The sequence below is a fragment of the Ursus arctos genome, unplaced genomic scaffold (assembly GCF_023065955.2).
Source record: "Ursus arctos isolate Adak ecotype North America unplaced genomic scaffold, UrsArc2.0 scaffold_2, whole genome shotgun sequence".
Lineage (NCBI taxonomy): Eukaryota > Metazoa > Chordata > Mammalia > Carnivora > Ursidae > Ursus > Ursus arctos.
Window position 1 is genome coordinate 32,780,518 of NW_026622874.1, and position 17,369 is coordinate 32,797,886.

Consider the following 17,369-nt stretch of genomic DNA (forward strand, 5'->3'; position numbering starts at 1 on the left):
ATATTACTTTCCCTTTCCCGCCTCCTTCTTTCCCTCTCCCCCACGTATACTCACACAGGCGCATAGAAGCAATTGAACAACATCCTTGAGGCCCCAGTTCGCCGTCAGGTTTATTTTGGTGTGGGTGGTGATCGGAGCTCGAGATTGCACCCTCCTTCCTCCCCACAAAATGTTTCTCATCTCACAAGCACAGCCAGCCCTTTGGCTGGGAGGAGGGTGGAAATATTTCTCTTACTCCTGAAGTGTCTTGATAAAGATCTGCTCTCCGCCAGCCTCCAGCTTCTCCTTGGGCTGATTTAGTGCATACTGTAAGAGGTGTGGTGTTTTATTGCTAGGTCCTGACTGGTGAGCTGTTTGGACGGGGGCAGCGTCTATCATGGGAAGAATGTGGACTCTGAAATCAGACCACCTTGTTTCAAATCCTATCTTTGCCACCTAGTAGGGAGACAACCTTGGAGAAATTGGTTAGCCTTACCAAGCTTCGGTGTCTTCATCTGCCGAGTGAGAATGATGATACCTACCTTGAAGGGCGCTTTGACCATTAGATGAGGTCAGGTATGTTCATCTTTTCACATGGTGCTTGGCAAAGAGGGAGTATTGGAGAAACGCTAGCCAATATGCCCCTCCCCCTGCCTCAGCCCCAGGCTGGCTCTTTCCAGGGGCTCAACCAGATGGGAAGGGATAGTCAGTGCACCCTCCTGGTGGGCCTCCCTTTCTGCTCTGGGTCTCCTCAGGGGCCCCGTGTGTAGGTCAGCCAAGGCGCCTGAATCAACCACGGGACTGACGTCTTGCCCCACCCCTGCGGTGAGTCAGCTGATGTAGGCCACAGCCTGGCGTGCTCATGTGAGTTAAGAGTCATCCATATTTACCCATCCACTCAGCAGGGACCCGAAGAATGGCATGGAAGCATTAAGCGGTGGCAGCAGTTGACCCTTTCAGAAGGCATACCATTTTTTTATGACTATAATTATTTTATTTTTTATTTTTTAAATTCAAATTCAATTAATTAACATATAATGTATTATTGGTTTCAGAGGGACAGGTCTGTGATTCATCAGTCTTATATAATACCCAGCGCTCATTACATCATGTGCCCTCCTTAATGTCCTTCACTCAGTTACCCCCATCCCTGCAGCCCCCTCCCCTCCAGCAACCCTCAGTTTGTTTCCTATGATTAAGAGTCTCTTATGGTTTGTCTCCCTCTCTGGTTTTGTCTTATTTTTTCCTCTCTTCCCCTATGATCCTCTGTTTTGTTTCTTAAATTCCACGTATCGGTGAGATCATATAATAATTGTCTTTCTCTGATTGACTTATTTCACTTAGCATAATACCTTCTAGTTCCATCCACATCATTGCAAATGGCAAGATTTCATTTTTTTGATTGCTGAGTAATACTCCATTGTCTATATACACCACATCTTCTTTATCCATTCATCTGTCAATGGACATCTAGCCTCTTTCCATAGTTTCGCTATTGTGGATGTTGCTGCTAGTAACATTGGGGTGCACGTGCCCGTTCGGATCACTACATTTGTATCTTTGGGGTAAATACCCAGTAGTGCAATTGCTGGGTCATAGGGTAGCTCTATTTTCAACTTTTTGAGGAACCTCCGTACTGTTTTCCAGAGTCTGTACCAGCTTGCATTCCCACCAACAGTATAAGAGGGTTCCCCTTTCTCCACATCCTCGCCAACATCTGTCGTTTCCTGACTTGTTATTAGCCATTGTGACTGGTGCAAAACGGTATCTCCTTGTGGTTTGTATTTGTATTTCCCTGATGCCGAGTGATGTTGAGCATTTTTTTCATGTGTCTGTTGGCCATTTGGATGTCTTCTTTGGAGAAATGTCTGCTCCGAAGACACATCATTCTAAAAAGGAAATCATTTAAGACTCTGAGGCTGGGGCAACTGGGTGGCTCAGTCAGTTAAGCACCTGACTCTTGATTTCAGCTCAGGTCTTGATCTCAGGGTTATGATTTCAAGCCCCATGTTGGGCTCCATGCTGTGTGTGGAGCCTACAAAAAAAATAAAAAATAAAAAGGGTTCCCAAGGCTGGGAGGGGTCCTCAGGATCCTCAGTTATTGTCCTCACCACTGTCCTTTTGCCCTTCTCCTAGTGCTTCTCACAATAGAGGGCTTTGTAGAATGGATACCCATTCACCGAAAGCCTACCATGCACCAAACCCCTTGTCCCCCCTCCACTGTAGCCCACCCTCCCATTCTGGGCACACGACACTCAACCCACCTGGGGCAGGAGGGCATGAGCAATGCTCTGAGGACTCTCAGAGGAGGACCTTCCTTATCTCTCTACTGTCTTACCTGCAACCCCCTGAACCTCCGGGTCATGAGACATCACAGTACACGATATATTTTCCGTTTGTCATCTCGGTCTGTTCTGATAGCAGTTCTAGAGGTATTCTTACCTCCACTTTGAAGGTGCAGTAAACAAAATTCCCCATAGATTATTCAGTCAGTACATCATGGAGTCTTTGACATAAACCCTCGTTTTGTGGTTCAAAGTTCACAACTCCCCATGATGCCTTGGTTCCCTTGTATCCTTCCTTATAACCTAACCCAAAGTAGCCATTCAAGCCAACTTTTTGTGAGACCTTGGGTTATTGGCCACGGGAGACGTAAAGGACCATAGAATAAAAGCCGTTTCCTCAAGGACCTATGATCTATTTGAAGGCATGGGATGTGTTTGCCTCCTTCCCGCTTCCCCTGAAGACGGGACATAGTGCATCCTTCTCTTAGAGGTTCTGGCCATGAAGCAACATGGAGCTGCAGAAAAGAAGTCCAGAAATTGAGTGGTGTGGGCTCTAGCCCTGGCTGTAGAGCCATGCATGACCTTGGGGAAGTCACCCTGGTCCCTTATCTATAAAAGGGAGATGGTGATAATTCTGGTTCGTGCTTTACAGGATTAAAGGGCAGATTTAGTGAGACATAGTATGTGTGGAAGCATCTGGAAAACTGCACACTGCTGTATAGATACAAGGGGTCGGTGCTCTCCTTTCTCCTCCCCCCTCCATCTTGCTAGTAGCCTCAGACCCTCAGGACAGAGTTCTTTTGCTGACCCCACCATTGTACTCTGACCGTCTTGGGACCAGGGCGATTACAGTTACCTGCTTTCCCTGCTGTCCCGAAGCCTAGCCCCTTCCCCCCATCAATTTCGTAGGTGACCTATGTGATGGTAGGTTAAAATGCCACCCTCATTAAAAACAAAAACAAAAACCTAGAATGAACAAGGCCCTAGAGACAGAACCTGAAATCTATAGGTTATTTACCAAGAACATGTGGCCTGGTCATTCCCTGCAGGTAGAGGGGGAAAAAATCGTAAGGACCTTGCACAAAATGTTGGTCATTGACCCAACAGGAAGGGTTGCCGCGGTTCAGGGAGGGCAGAGGACCCTGAGACCTCTTCCCACCGTTCTGGCTGCAGAGGAAGGTTTTTGATGGGTGAGATTTTCAGGTTTGCCTCCATGAGATCAGCTGGGGGGAGCGAAGCTGTGAGCACGGAGCAGAAAAGGACGTCAGACTTCGGGGGTTTCTGAGGAATGCTTTGGTTGTTAAGGCTCTGTGGCTACTTCCCCGCCGCCTTCCAAGTCAAGCCTCTCACACTGCGTGGAACAGAGGCCAGCTAGGTAAGCAAAAACATCCTCCGCTCCCTGGTCTCTGGCACGCCCCTGCCCGTCTGGGAGCCGTTACCTTTTCCAGACGGGGAATAATTACAGGGCTCATCACCGCTGGGGTCTGCTGGTATCCGTCTCCAAGGGACTCCGGGTCCTTTTAGATAATCCTCATGACAGTCACTAATACTAAAGAAGAAAGTGGGAGATGCTGAGTAGAGAAGGGAAGATATCTGCCCAAAGACACAGCAAGCTGCCCGTAATTCCAGCTCGAAATTCTTAGGTCCGCCAAATGCTGAAATATGCCTCTTGTCCCTCCCCCTTACTTCCTACAGGAAGAATTTTGTACAAAATCACATTGCGATTCTCAGAGCAGCGCTGCTCCATTCCTTAGCTACCTCTCTGCAGATGTGGGGCCACCCCCTCCTCCCCCCACCCCATTTTCTCCATCACCGCCCCCTGCCTCAAAGCCTCCCTTCCTGAAAGACGTTCTTGACACTGTCATTAAACAGCTGCCAGCAACACCTGCTGGCATTCTCCCTTGCAAGGATAACAGCCCAACTTAAAAAAAAAAAGAAAAAAAAAAAAAGAATACTAAGCAAGAAAGGCTACAGGAGGTGTAGTTGTGGGTTTGAAATTTGTTTGGTTTTTGCCAGATTACGTTTTCTCTGCATTTCTCTGTTGATTCTCCTTTGCACTTTCCACTTTCTATTTATGAATCACCTCTTCCCACCCCCACTTTGAAAATCAAGAAAAGAAAAACTGTTTTGGGATTAACTGTGCTATCACCCTGTGGCTAGGATCTTCGTGCCTCAAAGAAAAGTCGCCGGGGCCGTCTCTACCCACCCAAGCCTTTAATAGTGGAGGGGGAAGAAAAAGCGAGAGAGAAAGGGAAGAGCCAGTCTTTCCTTCCTCCCTTCCTGGGCCTCCTTCCAACAAATGCTGATGTAGGCTGATGAAGATAGGGTTCTCAGAACCTGTGCCTAATGATAACTCCCTTAGAAAGTCATTACCTGAGTGGCTTTTCCAGCCCTGTTCTTGGACCTGGAGTCTCTCCTATTTATTCCAGAAGCCATCCTAGGGAGACCCGCCACATCTTTGCTCATTGCCCCAGTGATTGCTAAGCCTTGATAGATGCCTACTGAGAGGACCCCATCATGCTGCCCACAGAGGGCCAGCCCGCTTGGCAACTGCCAGCACCCCATCCCTACCCACACTGTCCCTCAGTGCCATGGGATCCTGCTACCAGCTAATTCCTCCTGCTGCCCGCTGGAGCTCAGATACTAAGCCTATTATCTTTTTTAAAGGTAATAGGTCAAAAGCAATGGATTTGGATTTTTTTTTTTTTTTTTTTTTTTTTTTTTTTTGCTTTCAGACAGAGGCCAACAAGAAATGAAGTGGCAGCTTCAGGAAACTGAGCTTTATTTTGTGGTTGCCAGGGGCTGTGAGGCCAGTGAGGGCTGGAGGGGTTCAGTTACTGGAAGCAGGGTTCAAAGGGGCCTTGCGAATGTCAACCTGAAGCCGTATTTGTGGGAACCATCAAACCGATGACTCTGCTGGTTTTCTATTGTGTCATGGAAAAGGCTTCTAGGGAATTCTTGCCAAGTCTTTAGAAGAAAAGATATATATAGCTAAAGATGTGTGTATTTATAGAGAGATGTATGGATATATTTATGCCAGTCGTGCCCATCAGCTCCGCAGGGAGGGGGAGGTGCCTCTAGAAGGAGAGTACAGCCCCAGGATCTCCCTGCAGCTCTTCCAGGCCCTTGGGAGAAGGGAACGAGAACATCATGGAAGGTTCAGCGATCTTTGGCTTTCATCCCCAGGGGCCCCCTTCGGGACCGAGAGAAGCTCCCTAGTGGAGGCCGAGCCCCGAGTTTTTCTTTGAACTCTTCAAGCAGGTCCCTGCGGTCTAGAGGACATCTTGGAAGGAAATCTTTCTGGGAGTCTGTGATCCCTGAGTAACCTAATCTTCAGAGCAGAGTGTGGGAGGCAGGGAGTCCATATGGGAAATTGCAAGGATGCCGAGGGGGAGGGGGTGAGGCCTGAGGGCTTGATGCCCGAAAGAAGGGAAGGAATGGCCCTGAATTCATTTGCTTTCCACCTGTGGGAACCAAGCTTAATTGGACTGTTGGCCTTGGAGGGGCCCAGACCCTGATTTTAGAGGCACTGGGAGACTTGCCTGCTTAGCTGGGACCATCTGCTGGGCCTCCCCCCACCCCCCACCCCCCACCCCCACCAGAGCCTAGAGGAACAGCTGAGGCTTACTGAGAATGGGCCAAAGATCCTTTCTAGAATCTCCCTGAAACTATGTGGTGTGTGTGTGTGTGCGCGTGTTTATGTGTGTATGTGGTGTGTGTGTGCATGCACCTGTGTGTGTGTATGTGTATGTCACATGTGTGCGTGTGAGGTATGTGTGCACATGCCCGTGCAGGGGACTGTGTGTCGTGTGTATGTGTGCGTGCATGTGCGCATGTGCTCTTCCTGACTTCTCCCCGCCAGGGGACCTCTTGACGTGGGGAACGCAGCTGGGCCCCTGAGTGAGCTGGGTGGCGGGTTTAGCTGGGCGTGCCCAGTATCTGGCTCTGATCTCTCATTCCATCTCTATCATGTCAACAGCTTTCAAAATTGACTGAAGCGTAACCACTTGCCTCATCCCCAGTCCGTGTTCCCCGTCCCCCTCCCTGCCCACGCCCGCCCCAGTCAGAGGCCCGGGGTGTGATGAGTAAGTCAGGCTAATGACACTACACCCACCTTATCTAGGATTGCCCTTGGTATACCTTCCTAGCTTCTGAAGCAGGAGGTGGGGATGGGAGGCGGGGTATCATTGCAAAACCCGTTTGGCTGTAGCTGCCACCCGAGTCCCCGCTCTGCTACAGACAGCCGCCCCCTCCTCCCCAGGCAAATTGACTAGCTTCCTACTAGCAAAGAGACTCGAGGTCTAAAGAAAGCATACAGGTTGGCAAAATGAACAGAAGAGTTGTGACATTCCTACACCTCCCCTCCCTCCTCCCACCTCCGCCCACCCCACCTGGCCCAGCTCCCCACCGGCAGCCTGGGACCAGGAGGCTGCGGGAAGGGGGGTGCACAGTGCGGGCTGGTGCTGCAGCTGCAGCCAGCTGCCCCCCTCTGTCTCTGCCACTTCATTTCTCTCCTGCGAGCAGCAGCTCGTGGCCGCTGATGGTCAGCAGAGTCAAAGAGGCCCTCAGACCTCTCCTCCGGCTCCCTCTGCTCCCTGTCCCCTGCTGCGGAAGGTTGGGGGTGGGGGGAGAGGAGGAAGGAGACAGGAAGGCAGAGGGAGGGTGACATGAAATGTTAGTGGCATTCAAGAAAGTGACTTCATAGGGCTCCACTGCCTCCCCCCTCCGGATTCAGGATGAACCTTGTCTGCTTTCTGAGCCATCAGTGACTTCTCCCCTGCCTGAGTCGTCAAACCCTGGTGCCCCCCCTCCTTCCTTCCCAGGCACACAGGAACACATGTGCCTCTCTCATCCAATGGCAGGTCCATCTGTGACCTTTATTCTTCTGACCTCACCCCTGGAGGGGAAGGGGGCCCCAGAGGAGCTTTCACTCCCTGTACCAGACTGAATAAATCCCCTCCTTCCACCCTGGCTTCAGCCTTCCCAGTTCCTCCAGGTCCCCAGGAGGAAGAGAGGAAAGGCTCTCTTTCTGGGCCAGGAGGTTGGCAGCCCCCGCTGGATTCCACATGTGGAGAAAGCCTGGCGGGAGCAAAGTGTCCCTGCTTCTGATCTCAGCCCCTTGGCCTTGGCTGGTTCCCCCAGCCAGGGAGGTGACCGCCCTGTGAAGTTATGTTAATTCCCTAGGCTGCCCAGCAGTAATTCTCCCCAGAGACAGGCTGAGCTGCCCCCTCCCCGGTGGGCGGTGGGCAGAACGCAGCCATGCTGGATGCTAACACCCTCTGCAGCTCTGCTCAGTCTGACGGGGCTTCAGGCCCCTTTCCCTTCTCCTAACTGCAGAGGACAGCAGAAGAGCTCTCGTTTCTGCCCCCAACCAGCAGAAGATGGCCATATGCCTCAGTTTCACCAGCTGCAAAATGGGAAGATGGCAGTGCGAGGGCCCTTCTAGAGCTAACCTTCTGCGAATGGAATTTCCAAAAAACTCCATTCGTGTGGGCCGAGCAAAGCACTTTCAGTAGCTATGGAACTGCAGTACAACCCTCTCGTGGGTTTTTAGTGGTTCCGATTTGTCAAGGAAGAGACGTGAGCTGGCTTCTGACCTCCCTGAAGGAGTCGAGCCGCTCCCTGCATTTGGAGCCGACTAAGTGCCCAGCTAGACTGAACAGGCCTGGGAAAGAAAGAGCACCGAGACTGGGCAGCTTAGCTTTTGTTCGTGTAGCAGCTGGAGCAGGGAGGAGCTGAAGTGAGATCGTAGAAAGAACTTCCAACCTCAGCCGGCTTCTCGGGGGAACGTAGGCTTTCCTTTCCTAGCAAAGTTTCCAAATAAGAAACTTCCAAGTTGGAGGCGTATATTTGCATCCTGAATTATTTTTCAGGGCAGGATTAAAAAACACATGTGCTCCTCGTATCTGTACACCAGCGCTTCCCAGCCCTGGTCCCTACCTTCCCAGCCCTGAGGGGGCCTGGTCTGCAGATGGTGGCAAGAGGTGGGCTCCAGGAGGAGGGGGGCTCCAGGAGGAGGGGGGCTCGCCAGAGAGCGGGGGTGACATTCCCCTCCCAGCCCCTCACTGACTTCTGACCTCTGCACCTCTCTTGCTGGTGATCCCTAAATTACCGAGCTGTCTAACCCTCTCCGGGGAGGAGAGGAGCAAACAGGGCTGACGGGAGGTGGAGCAGAGAAAGTATGAGGTGGAGGTCAGGGGTCGTTTCACAGTATGTTTTGGCAGAGGAGGCCTGTGGAGCAGCCAGTGGGATCAGACTTTCATCCTTCCAGAACTTCCCCAACAAGGAAAGCAATGGCTGTCACTTGAGCCGAGATGTGGAGCATGTGCTCCAGGAACGGGGACTCACCCCTCAGGGTCCGCCTGCCTGGGTCGATGTGAAAACAGTCACGGCCTTACCCTGTGCCCCCCCGCCACCCTTTCCTCAGCCTGGGGTTGGGGGGGGTGACCAGAGTGCCTGGGGAGGCCACAGGCTGTCCTTGAAGGGGCTGCTCCTGAGAGCCCCAGGCAGGACAGAGCTTCTGGGATGCGCCTCATGGCGTCCACAGCGCCATGTTGCTGCCAAGAACCACACGTGCAGATCTGCCTCCTACACGGGTACATCAAGGTCTGAAAGGAAAGAAGAGGTCACAGGCTCAGGCCTGGAGTCTAGAGTTTTCCTGCCGAGTGAGCTCTGGGGTTGGGGATGGGGCTAGAAGGCTGGGAGTTTGGGGTTCCCGAGGAGCTAGCAGACCCCATCATCCCTTCTCAAACCTGGGCAGAAGGGAGATGCCAAATGCTTCACCTGACCGGGGCCAGAGCAGCTGGGATTCTTGCCCCTGCTGCCTCTGCTCTCCTGCCCACACCCCAGCTGAGCTGTCGTCTGCCCCAGCTCCCTGCGGCTGCTTTGAGGTGGGAGGCAGTGGCCGCAAATACTCCTGAGGGGCAGCAACTCCATATAATAAGCTGGTCTTAACTGGAGCGAAGTCTCCAAAGATGTGGGCCACGGTGTCGTGTGACCTGTTTCCAGGCTCGGTCCGCCACTTCCTAACTGTGTACTTCACAGCTGGGACTCAGTTTTCTCATCTGCAAAATGGGGGTTCACTGTAAACTAGATGCAGAGTGCATACGCCGTGCTCGACGCTAGGAGGCACACGGTCAGTGTTAGCTCTCTTTTGTTCTGTTTTGTCTCCCAGCTCCTCTCTGTCTCTAACACAGGCACAGTGACGCCTCACGCCCAGGCAGCCACAGCCACTGCCATGGCCAAGGCATGGACCGAGCGACGCACCCTTTCCCCTCACCCTGCTCCCAGCCATCCGGGCGCAGAGGTGCCCGCTCAGGCCCCCGACCCCAGCCCCTCTCCCAGTCCCCGGCGCAGAGGCGTTTCCTCTGTTGACAGCCTGAAGACAGGTCATTTTTCTTCTCTTCCCATATAATGGCCTTTACTCCCCTACCCGCCACCCCCTTTTCAAACCTTAATGACTTTAACATACATACAGTTCTTTAAAAAAAAAAAAAAAACAAGCCCCCAGTGAGCTGCCCCAAACCTCTTGTAGTGGAGGAGAAACAACCAAGCACATGTTCACAAGTCGCTGCTTGCGATGACAGGGGGCCTTGTGCTAATTTCCTCCTGTGTTTGAAGCCCAGCGTGGGGGCAGGGCGGCAGGCGGCAAGAGGGAAGAGACTGGGGGTTCAGCTATTTGGTTGTTCCCTTTGATCCTCCTGGAAACGCTGTAGCATTTGGGGAAATATTTCATCCTGGGAAATCTTGAAGAATAAGAAAGATGGGTTGCGCGGGTGGCGGGGGCTATAATGCCGAAGGAGAATGCTACCAGATGACCTTTTCTCTCCTTGAGATTCTGCATCTCCGCTCTGCCTGGTGTTTCTGGGCAAGGGAGGGAGGAGATGCTCTCTAAGGGGAGAGTCTGGCTCAAAAGTATTTACGGCTTTGCTGAGGCCTCCTACCCCAACACACACCGTCTCTGTCTCTGGTTTCTCTTCGTGGCTTGCCCTGGGAGGCATGGAGGCCAGCAGGGCCCCTGCGCCCTCACCTTCTCCGCGCTGAGCCTCTCCCCAGCTGCCTGCCTCTGGCTGTCTCCTGACCTGCTGGGCTAGCATCCCGTCTGCAAACTGAATACCCACCGCATGGTCTTTTTGCGGGAGTGGAAGGCGGGTACTGCCTGCTTCTTGGCTGCCTCCTCAGGCCTTCACCTGTCCAGACTCAGGGCAGACTCCCCTTCCAGACTCCCCTTGACTGATAACAGGCAGGGTCTGGCAGAAGGCAGGGCCGGCCCAGGACTTGGAGCCCCTGGCTGCACACCACCCCCCACCCCTGCTGCATGGACGCAGAGCTGGCTGGGATCCAGATTTTCCGTTAAGGCAGAAGCAAATGCACGAAAGCCGCAACCTTACCCCTTGACCGAAGACGGGAAAGTGCCTGTCTGACCTCACGTTATTGGTGCTATTATCATCATTATTGGTAATATCACCATCATCATCCTGCAATTTACCAGTTTCAATGGCGGGGAGGCTTAGGCCCCCTCTGGGCATTATGTTAAGAGAAAATGAGTCGTGGCAGCCTCCCTGCCTCTCTCCTTCTCCCCCTTACCACCCACGGGGCCTTGCCTCCTGCGCTGCCACCCTGTCACCGCAGACTCTCTCTGGGCCCTGCCCAGCAGGTCTCCACCCTCAGGCGACGGGCGGGCACTGTGTGGCAGGGTTAGCTGCGGGGGCGGGGGGGGCAGGCCCCTCTGTTGTGGGGTGGTACATGTGCTTCTTCTTAGAAACAAGAAAAGGACTTCAACCCTTGCTCTAAACCAGTGGTTCTCAAACTTGGGCCTGTACCCACATCCCCCGGAGACCCTGGTATAGTGCAAACTGCTGGGCCCTGGCCCCCCGAGTTTCAGACTGAATGGATATGGGACCAGCCTGAAAATGCGCTTTCCTTGGATGCTGATTCTGGAAGTTCCCAGATGATGCTGGTGCTCTCGTTCTGGGGACCACACCTTGCAAACCACTGCCCTAAATCATCCTAAATTGGGTATATCGAAGGGGTGAACAGCTTCACGGCACAGGTGTTTGCATTGTGCCTCACTCAGTACCCTCCAAATTGCACTCCCAGCCAGGGGGCGGAGGGCGCAGGTGCGGTGTGAGGTAAGGGAGCGCGGCCAGCTCTCGAGCATAAGGACCCCTTGGAGAGAAAGCAGAGGCAGGCAACACCCCCATCCCCACCCCCTGAAGATTTATTCCTTCATGTGGTATTTTAGGCCTTCCTCAGGGGGAGGCTGAGGCCAGCCTGACTCACTGAGTAAACCTTTGTCAGGAACGCTGGGCCCCAGCCAAGCTCTCCTCCCTCATTCTTTCCCACCTGTTCCTCTAGCTGAGCTTCAGGGTCCTCAGCGTGACAGTGTCCCTGTGCACACTGTCCCTGTGCCCAGGGCGCACAGTGTGTGCACTGATCCTCAAAGCAAGGCTCCCACAATTCCGTGCTGTAGCGTTTGCCCTCCCCTCCGCTACAGAGAGCTCGGGGATTCTCCAGAAGCGTTGCCCCGGGAGCAGAGATCTTCCCTTTCATCCCTCTGGTTCCGCTTCTCTGTAGGAAAAGGAGGAGAGAGGGTACGAAGTGACACTTGAGCGACTCCTGCGTGGCAGAGGCCATGCTAGATTCAGTGCACACAGTCCGCTCCCTGCACGACTGTCTTCTCCCTGATGCTCGTTCTGTTCTGGCCCTCTGGCTAAAGCCCCAGACTTCTCTTAAATAGCAGGTTCGAATGCTCAGGGCACACACTGTACCCAGATGCTAAGAGATGGACAAAGTCTGGCCCAGTGGGCCTCAACCTTGAGGGTGTATTCGAATCACTGAGAGCTTGTTAAAATACACCCCGAGGGGCCCTGGGCTGGGGTGGGGCCTGAGAATGTGCATTTCTAGTAAGTTCCAGGTGGGGCTGATGCAGCTGGTCTGGAGAGCACACTTGGAGAACCACTGGTCTAGTTCTACGGCCCACTGATTAGGCTGTTTGCTGGCTGTCATTCCCTGTTTCACTTCACCAGAACCTTCCTTTCACCCCTCCATCAAATGATACCCTTCCTGAGTTCTTCTGAGTTCACTAAGGAAAAATGTGACCAGCTTGCTAATTCCATGTTGTTTCTTCATTCATTCAAAAGATAATAATTATTAGAGTAAACACTTATGTAGTGCTTACTAAATGCCAGTGTCCTGGAGCTTTGCATATATTAACTCTTTTAATCCTCATAATGATGCTGTCAGGTGTCTATAATTATTAGCCCCATCTTACAAATGAAGCAACTAAGGCACAGAGAAGCGAAGGGTATGCCATTCACCAGCAGCAGAGCAGGGATTCAAACCGGGCAAGATGGTTCTAGAATCCATACTCCTAACCAGTCCTCTTGACGCGCTGCAAGTCATTTATACCTTAGGCACTGTGCCTAACTAGTGATAAGTTGGGACTCTGGCTGGGTGCGGTGGGAAGAATACAAAGATGCATGTCGCGTTTTGCCGCATATTAGCAAATGGAATATGCCATAGAGCATTAAGACAGAAACACGTATGCCGGCCAAGGGCCGAAAGCAGAAAGAACAAGTGACTTGGCCTGGAAACGTTGGAAAAGGCACCAGAGAAGAGTAAGCATTCCAGCTCAACTTAGAAATATAATAAGGAGTTCTCAGCTGCAGAAAAGGCTGTGCCCACCCCCCCAGCCCCAGCCAGGTGTCTGTGCAGACCCCGTGTGCGCGAGTGCGGCAGGTGCGGGGCCTGTGAGCAGGTCGGGGCTCCAGGGGGAGGGGAGGAGGCAGCGAGGGCCAGCCACTGCAGAGGCACGCCAGGGCCAGGTGGGACGTGATCTGGAATGCCATGCTCAACGGTTGGACTTTGGTCACCAGGAGAGAGCTGTTTCAGGTCTTCGAGCAAGTCAGGGACATAATCGGATGTGTAATTGTGAAAGAGGACTCCAGCTCCAGGGCTGAGTCTTTGATCCAGCGTGGGCCGCGTGCCAGACACACCGATAGCTGGCCTCCCCCTGCTGCTTCACTCACTCACTTCCCCTGAATGGAACCACTCTTTCCTTGGCACTTTCTATCTATCTGGACAGTACCCCTCGACTGTCTAGCTCTCACTTGGGGCTTTCTCCAGTTATATTTCCCATTGTTCTCAAGGCTTTTACAACTTCTATCAACCTCGCTCCAACCTTCTTGCTCATTGTCTCTGGGTCTTATTCTCTATGACCTCAGGATATTTGGGTCTTATTCTCCACAGCCCCAAGGCCTGTTATTATATAGCCTCGAAGCCCATGCTTGGGTTGACCAAGGCTGCTGCTTTGGCAGGTCAGGGCATGCTGGGATATGTGGGGAATACAAGAAGTATAGTGGTCACAGCCCGGCCCACCCCCATGGAAATGGATCGGGCCCAGGCTTCATAAGAGGCCGTTTGGACCTCCTCTGCAGTGCTCACCTCCACTGTATTTAAAAGGCTTTGCTGGGTCCATCTGACCTGACTCTCATCGTCTGCCTGGAAATGCTGGTGGGTACCAATGGCAGAAGTGACACCCTTCCACCTTCATTTCCTCAGCTGTGAAATGGCAGTAAATCTTGACCCGTTATTCAGCAGATGTTTTGTGCATTAGATCCACATAACTTTGAAAGCATTTTGCAAACTGTAAAGTACTGGACAAATGTGAGGTGGAAGGAGGGTCCATCAGGCTGGTTGCTTCAGCCAGAAACAGAATTGAGCCATCCATCAATTCACTTCAGACAAAACCCCAAGATACCACTCAATGGGAGGCCGACCCGTGTCCAACCCTAGAACCATCCTGATGGGTCCCTAGGCATCTTTTAACTATCTTTTGAACCATAGGGTCTTCCGTCTTGGGCTGTCAGGTTTTCTTAGGCACTCTCTTAGGAAGACGGCCTGTCGTATATCCTTTCTCCAGCCTGACCCTTGCCCCTGGGGCCTCAGGTCGTAGCTCCCATCCCCCACTGGGACAGTGGCTCCACTTTTCAGATTTCCAGACCTTTCCCCAGGAGAGCAGTGACTACTGGTGTGGAGGCAGCTGGCCCCAGACCTCCCAGCAGAGGACAGAACCAAGCAGGATACAGAGCTTGCCAGGTTGCCTCGAATTTGCAGGAGGACAAAGTTAGGCCTGCCCACCCCAGTAGGACCTTTCAGAGGTCATTTAGCTCTGTCTTCCGGCAGGCCACGGAGCCTCCAACCTTCCCTGCTTGCATGCAGGAGCCTTTGTGTGCTCCATTCAGAGGACTCGGGGTGGCAGATGTGCCAGCCCTGGGGGGATCAAGGAGGAAGGACGGAGGGACCTCCTCCCACAAGGAACGACTCCACTTGCCCAGCAACTGGCTATATCCCGTGCTCGCATCCATGTTTTACTGTCAGGTGCTGAGCTGGGGTGAGTAGACCTGGGTGGAAGACCCCCACTGTTCCTGACCTAGCTTATCCCTGTCCCCCACCCCAGACCCGTGCTCACCCCTTAGCCTTCTTTTGCATTCGCCTTCGGTCTAGCTTCCCAATCCTCTTCAGGTAAAGGGTCTCCAGATGTTCCACATCACTCAGCGTACACCTCCTCCCAGAGATTTCTGCTGGATCAGCCAGTCTGCTGTCTGCTGGCGGGCTGGCCAGCGTGCTACGGAGTTCTGCTTTCTACAGGGTCTGGGAGCTCCCACGGAGTTGCCAGAGTGCAAGGTTCCAGCCGCAGCTGGCTCCAGGCTGACCCAGCTCCCCCAAAGACAGCAATTCGCCAGCCCCGGCCAAAGAGTTCCCCGTCCCGGGGAGATGTCAGACCAGCTGGGGCCAGATCCAATTTTCCTTGCATCCCAGGGACATGGAAGGAGACCAGGAAATACAGACTCATTTCCTTGGGGAGATTTCTCCTGTGTCCACTACTGCAGTCCTGGGAACATGGTCACTTTGCCGCAGAGGAGGCATGAAGGCTGATGCAGAGCAGGGGTGGTAGTGTGGGGGTCATGTCGAGCCCTGGGGGGCTTCAAGCAGAGCAAGGGGGCAGAGCGTTCAGCGCAGGGCCTGGCAAGCCCCGTGGTCCTGGCGCACTAACCAGCTTCACAGGAGTGTGCGAGCACCTCCCACTTCTCACTCTCATGGTGTCTCTGGGCCAGTGGAGGTGAGCGTCTTCTCTACTTGCCTCAGATGCCCTTCCCAGCTCTCCTCCTCTTATTTTGTCCTCTTCTCCCCCACGCCCACCTCCAGCCCTTCTCCTCCATATGGTCTCCACATCTGGCTGATGACCATCCAGAGATTCCGACAGTGCCTTCCTCCCTCCCTCAGCAGCCCTGACGTCCTCCCACCCCCACCCGCTGAGCCTCCTCCTGACTCTGCCTTCTGTGCTCCTCCCTGCCTCCCCCAGGTGCCCTGCAAGAATAGAACAACAACCCAGGCTCTCCGAAGAGTTGTCCTTTCTCTCCCCATCCCACAGCCCCCCACACAACCATAGGCCACCAGGCCTTATCAAGTCCCCAGTGCCCTCCTTCCTGTGTTCGGAAGCCCCTCTCACTGACAGAGGCCAAGACCAGTCTGGGGGCAGGGCCCCTCCATCACCAGGCAAGCCCCAGACAGATTTGCAGAGACCAATCTCGTCACGACTCCAGACTCTGGCCTCTGACCCCAGCACCCTCCTTGGAGGGAGCTCAGCATGAGGAAGAAGACCCACATATCTCCACTCGCTCTTCTTCTTTCCAAGGTTCTGCATCCTCGGGCCCCTAATTCTGTCCCCGGTGTATGTGCCTGTGTGCATGTGTTCCTCCGCACATCCCATCTTGGCCCCCGGGGCCCGTGTAGCTTTCCCGGGCAGGATGGAGGAGACGAGAGTCCAGAAGATCTGTAGGAGCAGATGGGGCCGAGCGTTCTTCTGGCTCAGAGCTGCCCATCCCGCCACAGGTCAGGCCCGTGATGAGTGGGTTAATTCTACTTCCCCTCCGTCTCAGCCCCAATGCGGCTGGCTAATGCTGGTTCAGCTGGTAACATTTTCATTGGCAAATCCCCTGCCCACCCTTGAGGCTGGCTCCGCAGATACACCAGGTCCAGAACTGGATCGGCCTAGAGCCAGAGCCTTGGCCCGAAATCTTGGCCAGATGTGGCAGCTTCGTACGGAAGGACTGGTCCTCTCTCGCCCCTGCAGACGGATTAGAGTGGAAAGAGGACCGGGTGGGGCCGCGTGTGGATCCTGGCTCTGCATTCTGCATGTGCCAGCTGTGTGACCTTGAGAACTTCGCTTGCACTCTCTGAGCTGGGATAGTCTCATTTCCTAGCGAGCATCATAACGTCAGACCCGCAGGACTGGTTGGAGGATTAAATACGATAATACATTCACATGTGGGAAGCGCTCGGCAAAGGCTGATGAAGTCGGAATCTGAACGGGCTCAGAGTGCAGGGAGATCGAAGCATAGACTCGGAGGAACCCTTGGAAGGGCTCGCTGACAATGCACTTGTTGGTAGTCGTGGGGGCCGCAGTACGGGGAAGCACATCTAATGTTTCCGGTGCCAGCTCAGACTCTAAATTTTGAGCATGTATTAATTCATAATCCTGCACCAGCCCAGTTTACAAATGAGGAAATTTGGCTCGTGGAGGTTAAGTACCTTGCCCCAAGTCACACGGCTCCTTAGAGCCACAGCTGGGAGTCAAACTTAGGGAGAAGAGCTCCGGGCTTCACCCTCAACCACTGCCCTCCACTGCCCTCCACTCCCATGTGACATGGACGCAGCTCCAGCCCCGAGAGGGCAGGGACTGACTCAGGGTCACCCAGCTCTTAATCCTCTCCCTCCTAGACCTGGGCTTCTTTCCAGGGCATCAGGCTGATTGGCCACATTCCTTAGGAGGGGCCAGAGGGACCCATCTTCTGTAGCCAGTTGGCTCCAGAGCTATTCAGTTACCCCTCTCTTTTCTGCTGCTTGAGAAGGTGTCCCCTGAACACAAACAGCAGCTTTGTTCAGGCTACTAGGGTGCCTGCCAGGTAAGGCCCGAGCCCAGCCAGCCTTCCCTTTGGTGCAGATAAGCAGTGGACTTGGTACTTTCTGGGGGCACTTGGAGGTCAGCTTTCACTGCCTCCAGAATCTTTTAGAAAGAGAAGACAGCTTCTTTGGGACTGT

The 17,369-nt window shown here is 53.5% G+C and overlaps 1 protein-coding gene and 1 long non-coding RNA gene across 3 annotated transcripts in view; one reads left to right on the forward strand and one right to left on the reverse strand.

Annotated features, from left to right (window-relative positions):
- Positions 1 to 17,369, forward strand: part of PLXNA2 (plexin A2) — a 205,391-nt gene that overhangs the window by 50,167 nt on the left and 137,855 nt on the right. The gene's annotated exons all lie outside the window — the stretch shown is intronic.
- Positions 3,254 to 17,369, reverse strand: part of LOC125283457 (uncharacterized) — a 38,589-nt gene continuing 24,473 nt past the window's right edge. The window contains exon 3 of the long non-coding RNA XR_007191333.2: positions 3,254 to 3,813. This is a non-coding gene — a long non-coding RNA (uncharacterized LOC125283457). The remainder of the gene's footprint in view (positions 3,814 to 17,369) is intronic.